Consider the following 9,297-nt stretch of genomic DNA (forward strand, 5'->3'; position numbering starts at 1 on the left):
GTCCGAGACACTAAAAATAATTCTTAAGCGCAAACTTTCGACTCTAAGTCCTTTTCCACATCATTTCAAAAATACAACCATTTCTCCTCAGTTATTTAAGAAACTACCATATATCTGTTCTTTCTGGTGCCGTGTAAGGTGACCACTTTCCACGAGCATGAAAATTGGCCAACCCATTCGATGACTCACAGTCCTCATCATGTACACCAGTCCGAGTACGGACGCACCCTTGGTAGGCCGAATTCGATTACCATGATCCGGCATAGTAGGGTCATTCCGCTCCCTAGCCCATCATCATCATCAACATCAACATCAACAACATCCTATGAAACGAGAATGTGGCCTCAAACTCGATCACTGGACCGGCCGACCCAAAAGACGGCTCACGATCCCCATTGGTGTACACTAGCCTAAGTGGGACTCACTCCCTAGTCAGACCCGAATTCGATTGTAATAGGTCTACTAGGGACACTTCCCTTTGCTAAACACACAGATAGACATTTCTCAAAAGTAAAACATGGCATAACGTATTTGAAACGTATTTTTCTCAACTTTATTTGAAACATAACCTTTGCAACTTTATTTTTCTCATAAAACGTATTTGAAACATAAATAATTTTTCTGTCAAGGTCGAGCATCATATGACATCATCATGAAATAAATTTTTTTTTTAATCACACTTAAAATAATGCTCAAGCTTATATATTAAATCGAAAGCTCTTGAAAATAGTTTCGTTCAAAAAGCCCACCTCAATCTTAATTTGTCTTGGTGATTGTCTTGGTGTTCCATTCTCAATCGTGTTCCGCTTAGCCCATATTTTTTTAATTTATAATCTGGCCGATAAATCATTACTAATTAGTTGTCCCAAAGGCAAGGCCCAACAATTTAAAAAATCCACACCACTTATTCTCCCCTCCCCATCAAATTTGTAGAGAACAACTCTCAACATTTGGTTTCTTCTCTCCCCATCTTGCTCCACGATTCATTCCCAGAGACCTATCCATTTCCAAGCACTGCCTGCGCCTTCGCTCTGCACTCCACCGCCGTGGGAGTCCGTCGTCGTCAAACGATTTCGCTCTGTCTTCCTCTCTCTCTCACTCTGCAATTCAACCGACATCTCCCTTCATCTTCACTTGTGTCCGGCAAAACACATCTGATCGATCTCCTCGCCGGGATCGCCACCGCTGTCTCTCACTCCCTCTTTCGATTTCTCACCAGACACTCTCTCGCCCATTCGAACAAACTGTGTCTGTGAGGAGTTGGAGTTTTTCCAATTTCAGAGAATGGCCGTGATTGATTGTGAGATTTAATCATTTAATAGGTGGTGGAGAAGGTGGGAGTAAATTCGTATGGAGTGTGCTGCTTTTGATGAACTGAAATTGGGCCCAAATATTCTAATTACTTTGGACTTAAATAATTTTTAATAGACAAGCCCAAATACAAAATAAAATCCTCTTGCTCGATCATGAATTTTTTTAGTCGTCAAAACGGGACAGGGATTTAATTAATAAAATTTGGCTTGCAAATTCAACGTCCTTTCCAGCTCAACTAAAAAGATTGAAAAAGTCGGGGTATTACAGTTCGTCACTAAATGGTGATTTAATTAAATCTTGCATGTAGGTGAAATAGAAAATCTCATTGGGCTGCGAAAGTGGGCTCAAATTATTCTTAATTAATTTGTTATGCCCAAAGATTTGTAATTTATTTTATCCTTCGGCCCAATTGTCATTGTAAACTAAAAAAATTTAAATTAATTTGCACATTCTTTTATTTGTAACAATAACTAATTAATGTATATCTCATTCTAGTTTGGTGCTATTCCAAGTACTCAAACATAAATAAAATTCTTCTTAACAGACATAAGTATAAAACTTCCTTTTTAGTTATCCAATACCAGCGGGGGTAGGGTTGGGTTCAGGTGATCTCAATACTCGATATCCGTATTCTAACCCCTAATCCTACTTCCTTGGTCCCAACTAAGATGTCATACTTTTCATTTTAGTTTGTTCCAAATAAGATTTCATAATCTATTTTTGAAAGCTTTATCTCTTTAATTAATACACTCAACCTATTTTTCTCCCTCCAATTAAAATATTCAAATCTCTTTCTCTCTCCATTTAATACTCACACCTACTTTTTCTCTCTCCAATTAAATACATTAACCAATAACTCCTAAATCTCGTGCCGACTAAGAAACATGTCATCTTTGCTGGGATGGAGGGAGTATAATTTTTTAATTGATCCATATCTAATTTATACTATATCTTTCCCATTAAAAATGAAATGTTTTCCTTTTTGGGATGTCCCATTAAAAATACAAGGTTTCTTAAAATAGAATCAACAACATCTCTATTTTTTTTATCTCCCTTACTTTACTCTTTCTTCATTAACTAACAAAATAATACTGTATAAAATCTCATGCCAGAAAGAATGGAAGGAGTATGCTTATGCAAATCTCCCGTTATGCATTGTTCACCAAAACTCCAACCACACAAAGTTAATGGATAATTAACCTTAATTTGAGATATAGCTTTGCATTCAGACATCGGCGGATCTAGGGGGCAGGGGGCAGTCGGTCCCTCTTGGCCGTTCAGAGAGCCTAAATTTTCTCTTGAATCGAGCTGAAAGTAGTATATCCGTCCCCTCCGTGGAGTGTAGAAATATATTTATTTTCTTTAATTGCCATATAAAATATAGTAGTAAGTGGTTTACTTATTAGATTTTTAACTAAATGCTAGGGTTCAACCCCAAACAAGAATATATTTTCTCCATTTTTCATTGTTTTATTTTATTAAATAATATTTCTTCTTATTATCAAAATAAAACTTTTAAATACTTTATGAAATCAAAACTTTATATTTTACTATATTTATTTTTTAGTTAAAATCATTTCTAATATTTGTGTTTAGTGTTTTTTTCTCCAAAGTACTTATAATTTGTGATCCATATTATATCTTATTCTTTATGTAACAAAATAAACATTTTAAATATTTATGAAATCTATATATTTATTACTTTAGTTATGTCACTTTCGGAGACACTCCTCTATCCCACAAATTCTGTCACTTTGACCGGGTACATGTTTTAAGAAATGATTGGGTCCTACTTTTATATATTACATTTATAATGAAATGTGAGTAGGAATGAGTTAGTCGAATATGATGTGTCCACTATAAAAAATGATAAAAAGTGAAATGTGAAAAATTTTATGGGACTGACGAAAATAGAAAATTGTAACAAAATTTGTGAGACGGATGAAGTAATATTTATAATGATTTTGTATATATATGTGTAGTATTTACAATGATTTTATATTTTTAGATAAATAATACATATAATGCATGTTTATATTTTATGGACAACTTAAATATTAATCTAATATTATTTATTTTATAATTAAAAATATTATTAAATTATATTTAATATATAATTTTCCGATCAGAACTTTTTGGTATATAATATATTATAATTAATATTCTCCAGATTATCCTTCTGGAGTAGGGGTGGGTCGATACGAGATATCGTATCGAAAACGTTGTATCGTATATCGTATCGAAAATATCGATATGAAAGAATTTCATATCGTTATCGTATCGAAAGTTTCGATATATCAAACTTTCGATATGGATAATATCAATATCGTTATCGTATCGATATTTCGATATATCGTACCAAAATTCGATATATCGATATATCGAATTTCAGTACGATATATCGAAATATCGATATCGTGTCGAATACCCTATATTATCGATATTTTCGATATAAAACTATATATCAAAAATATCGATATATATCGTATATTCGATATATATCGTACATTCGATATAAAACTATATATCGAAAATATCGATATATATCGTATATTCGATATAAAACGATATATCGCGATATAAGGAAATTCATATCGTTATCGTATCGAAAACTTACGATACGGTATCGTTTCGTATCGAAAATTACGATATATCGAAAATCCGATAATTTTTCGATATTTTTCAATACGATACGAGCTATATATCATTTTTCCAATATTTTTCCCCAGCCCTATTCTGGAGAGTGAAAGAGCTTTTTCCGATCAGATTGCTTTTTTGACAAGTGCATGTAATATAATTTTCATGAACTAGAGTAATATATATGAGTTGTAGATATCGAAGAAAGCAACCGCAATATTGGTTCTTCTAAATTCCCTTTTTATTGTAGTTTTCCCGAAAAGTCTGACAAGAAAAAATAATTTTTATTTGGCCTGTTTTTGTTGAATGGATAGTCTTGCTAAATCATTGTCATTCCACATACCCAAACTAAGTTTAAGTAAGAAAAATATATTGCAAAAAGAATTCTTGAAAAATCGAAAAAGATAAAATTCATGTGTTCAGATGTTCCCTTATTTTGTCCTTTTATATGTGGTATTTTCTTTATTCCTAAGATCTTATCAATCCTACATCACCAAAAAATAGCAAAATGATAAAATAATACTTCTTCCATATAAAAAAAATTGTCTCATTTATGGAAGATACAAATTTTAATGAAAAATTAGTAAAATAAAAGAGAATGAGAAAAAATAATTAAAGTATGGAGAAAAGTATATATGGGAGAAAGGAGAAAAAAATGGATTAAGTATGAAATAGAAACTTTCCATTTTAAATTTTTTTAAAATGAGACTATTTTTTATGGACATCCCAAAATTGCAAGATGAGATACTCACCCGTGCCTAAAAAATAAACAACATTTGGAGCGACATGAGTTTTAATGCAGAATTGGTAAAGTTAGAGAGATAAAAAAAAAACGTGATTGGAGTATTATCAGTGGAGAATATGAACCACGTTATTAGAGAAACAAAATTTCTTTAAATAGAATTAATCTATTTTTAAGGAACATCCTAAGACGTAAATAGCGTCCATTTTTAAGGGAGGGAGGGCGTATTTAATATAGTAAATTTCAATCACCCACATGCAGATCGTAGAAACTACATATTTAATGTAAAAAGGAAATAAATAAGTTAAATTAGTACTCCCTCCGTCCCGGACTACTTGCACTTATTTCCTTCTTGGTGTCCCAAGTTATTTGCACTCTTTCCATTTTTAGTAAAAATTATCACCTACAGCCGCAATTGTTGACTTTGCTATACACTCATTCCTTAATCCCCGTGCCAAAAAGGAAATGTGCGAGTAGTCCGGGACGGAGGGAGTATAACTTTAGTAGCCAATATTTATTTAATTAAGTTGGATGCATATACTACTCCATAAAGTAATATTCCATCTCAATTGAAATAGGCACATGAGATGCACGAAGAGAGCTTTCTGATGATAATTTTAGATAAGTTCAACTATCAACCACACATGTCACGTCTCAATTTAATTTTTTGGAAAAAGTATTCATCTACATAACTGATAAAATTAAAAAAAAAATAATTATATGAGAGAAAAAAGAAGGTTTCGAAAAAGGGCCTTAAAACATTGTGGGCCTTTACAGCTAAGCAATACGCAAACAAACGCGGTTTTGGGCTGATTAAATTCTAGGGTTGGGGTGCATTCAATCTACAATCAAAATAGGCCCCATTTCTCTTATCCACTTCATTTTTTCATCGCTCCAAGAACAAAAAGGTCTAGATTAATATTTTAATGTTAATTTCCATTTTCCGTTAGAGTAATTAATACAAGGAAAATAATACTATGTCTAACCAATTGGACACAACATTGGCCTCTAAAATTAAGCGGAACAACTATTAATTGATTAATATTCAAGAAATTGCAACAGTTGATTCTACTAGTACAATTTCTAACTAATACTCCCCCACTCCCACAAAAGTATGCACTTTTGATTAGGCATGAATTATAATATTCAATTAATAAAGTAAGAGATGTATATAGAAAATAAAAGTAATTAAAGTATTGTTAGTACAAAAAGACAAGAGTTTCCAAAATTGAAAATGTATACTTTTGTAGGATTGACTGAAAAGGAAAGAGTGCACACTCTTTTGGGATTGAGATTGTGACGGTGAGAGTAACATTTAAAGGTGAATTGATTTGAAACATACGAGCTAACATGAAATTTAATTTTTTAAAGCAAGTATTATTTTGAAAGTTTTATTGTATATGGCGTTATGGAGTACTATTTTAATGAACGAGCCATGTGCATTATTATTGTGCATGGGATCTTCAATCATTAATCATATTCATGTGAGAGTAATTAAACGACTGTAATTGAAAAACAACATGTTACTGGTGCCAATTATTTATTGTGACTAGGTTCATGATTGATCTGCAATGTAAATAGGTTCCGTATTATTTTAATAATTGATCTTAATCATTTGCTTTAATTGACAGGATACCGGTCTATATGAAAATATATTTAAATGTTCATATTTTATTTCACGAATAGGAGCAGTAGATTGATAAGCAACAATGTTTGTTGGTAAAATAACGATACCAAAGTTAAAATAAAATGTACTTGAATTGTGATTTTAGCGGAAATAAATATATTGAAATGTAAAAGGAAAAGAGTAGGATAAGACTTAAGAGTATCTATTGTGAATGGTATCCCCAACTATAAATGCACATCATAGAGGCGGGCATCTGACAGCTTATCTGAATCCAATGTATTATCACTCCATTTTACAATTAATAAAGTAGAAAAATTCCTTTACAAAAAGGTTGAAACTTATTGCATTTTTTGAGATTTTTAATAAAATCTGAACATAATTTTGGAAAAGTAGATGTAGTTTAAATTCTCGGCCATTTTCAAAATTATGATTCTAAAACACTAGCTTCAGTTCATATTTCTTAATTTGTGAAAACCTTAATATTGGGACAGAAATTTCAAATAAAAACAAGTGGGACACTGTTTATATTATTTAGTTTTGTAATTTTTGTTTTTCAGTCTTCTTAATTGAGTTTCGTTGGATTTTAGAAGGTATGGACTATAGAATGGGAATAGAACATCATTATTCTGTCCATTTTCCTACATATGACGATCTTGACTAAACATAATATTTTTGTAAACAATATAGTTCTCGATTTTATATTATGCTGAATCTGGTATGTATGTACGTATGTACGTCTATATTTGACTCCTTTATACTATACTGAAGATAAACTAATTTACAAGTATTATTTTTAAATTTAGGCTGATGAAAAAGAATCAAAATTAATCTAATGCGTGTATACAATATTTATATCATCATGCGTCTAGTTGAATTATTGGCCACCAGAGAATTTGAAAGCACATTTCCGATAGTAAATTCAGCATATATTTATTACTCGTTTTCATTCCTATATAATAAATATGAAAAATAAATGCTAGGACTAGCGTCAAAATTTCAAGGTAAAATATATTCCATTTCTATCCTATGCTGGCCGAAAAAAAAAATAGAAATCATTCAACCATACCTATAATTGTAACGTTACTCATGTATGTATGTGAATATCTGGATCTAAATTGTGAATGATCCATGTGTTTCAAGTCCCGACCAACATGCAGGAATTTCATGAATATAGTCGTGCAATATCGGTGAGTGTGGCCCCTCTTTTTATTGTATCAATTTCAGTGAAAATCAACTACTTCTCTATTATTTGGATAGAATTTGTAGGCGTTTTCAAATTATCGTTTATTCTTCGATAGATAGGGATGGTCTCCTACTCAATTTATTGATGACAATCTATTATGCCTCTCAATTTCATATATAATTAAATTTGGATCGCTTGCAAATATTGTACCCCATCCGTTCACTAATAATTGTCTCATTTCTCATTTTCTTCTATCCACCAATAAATGTTTCATTTGTTTTTTTACTACTTTAGTAATGGATTACACATTTCACTAACTTTATTTCACTCAAATTTCATTATATAAACTAAATATATAAAAATAGGACACACCTTCCACTAACTTTTTCTACTAACTTTTAACTACATTTCTTAAAACTCGTGTCAGATCAAATTGGTCTTATATTGATGGACGGAGGGAGTAACAAATTTCAAAATTGGTCCACATTTGATATAAATTCTAAAATCTTAAAGTTTCAATTTATTATATAGTATTTGAATTTGATTATCTCATGAGTAGCATATATTAATTATTCTGTGGCATGCGATAATCGAAGTATAGATGCAATCCTAATCGTAGTGCTTTCTTTTGGACTGACTTTATAATACTTCTTCCATTTTAAAATAAGCGTTCCGATTTAGTATTCTTTTTCTTTTTTGCAGCAGTAGGCTATCGATCAAAAATTAAGAATATAACTATGTTACTTTTCATTTTACATTAGTTTAGTAATATAACAAATTCATCTTTTAAAAATACAAATTTAGTGCGCGTAGAAAAATTTCATTAGGTCAAGGATACGCATTTGTCAACTACGACTTAATCCTTTGCTTTTTCGAAACATTTTCATTTGTGTTCCTTAATATTAGTTGAAACACTAAGAAAGACAGTGTTTAGTACTCCTTAATTGAATAAAAATTTACTCTTATCCTTCTTTAGTAGTACTGATATAAGATAATTAATATTGCTGTGTAGGAAAATCTTCTTATTTCATAATATACGTGATTTGATGATTAGGACAATTATTCGAAAATGATAGTATATAAATTTTTCTTAGAATTTATATGGTACATATGGCTTCAAATTTTTCCGAATTTCGACATCAAAGTAATGAAAGATTTGAATTTTATTCATACACTAGCTGTCTACTGCGGACCACAACTCATTTAACAATTTTGACAACTTGGTATGGAGCATTAATATAAATAGTATATAGTACACAAATATATCAGTTACATGATGTAGGGGAATAAAATAACAATCTACAGACACAAATCCGTTCTAATGAATTCTTATGTAAACTAACAAACAATTAATTCACACAAAATCTTACATTTTGTTATTCAATCCGGGCTCATTCATTTAAAAAATTATAAGATTATATCTCAAGATTAAATATATATTACATTTAATTCATGAGAGTTAGCGGATCCGCAGCCCAGCTCGATCTCGTCTTGCTAAGACGAGTTGGGGCTGTAGCTCTCCCGTCTCCAAAATATCTCGCCGGATGGAGAAATTATCGAGAAGGCGCTGTCGTTAGGGCGAGACGCCCAATCGCCGCCCCGGGAGTTGGTGTTGTTATTTTAGTCGTTTATTTTTTAAAAATCAGAAAAATGGGATTTAACTATAAAAAATATTCCATTTTTCAAAAATGTGACTTTTAGTTAGTTACCGCTTTATTTCAAAATTTTATTTTTTTTTCCATTTTTTCAATTCCTCATGTCTTCCTAAATTTAACTATAAATACTCCACCCTAA

The sequence above is a fragment of the Salvia splendens genome, chromosome 4 (genome assembly GCF_004379255.2).
Source record: "Salvia splendens isolate huo1 chromosome 4, SspV2, whole genome shotgun sequence".
Classification (NCBI taxonomy): domain Eukaryota; kingdom Viridiplantae; phylum Streptophyta; class Magnoliopsida; order Lamiales; family Lamiaceae; genus Salvia; species Salvia splendens.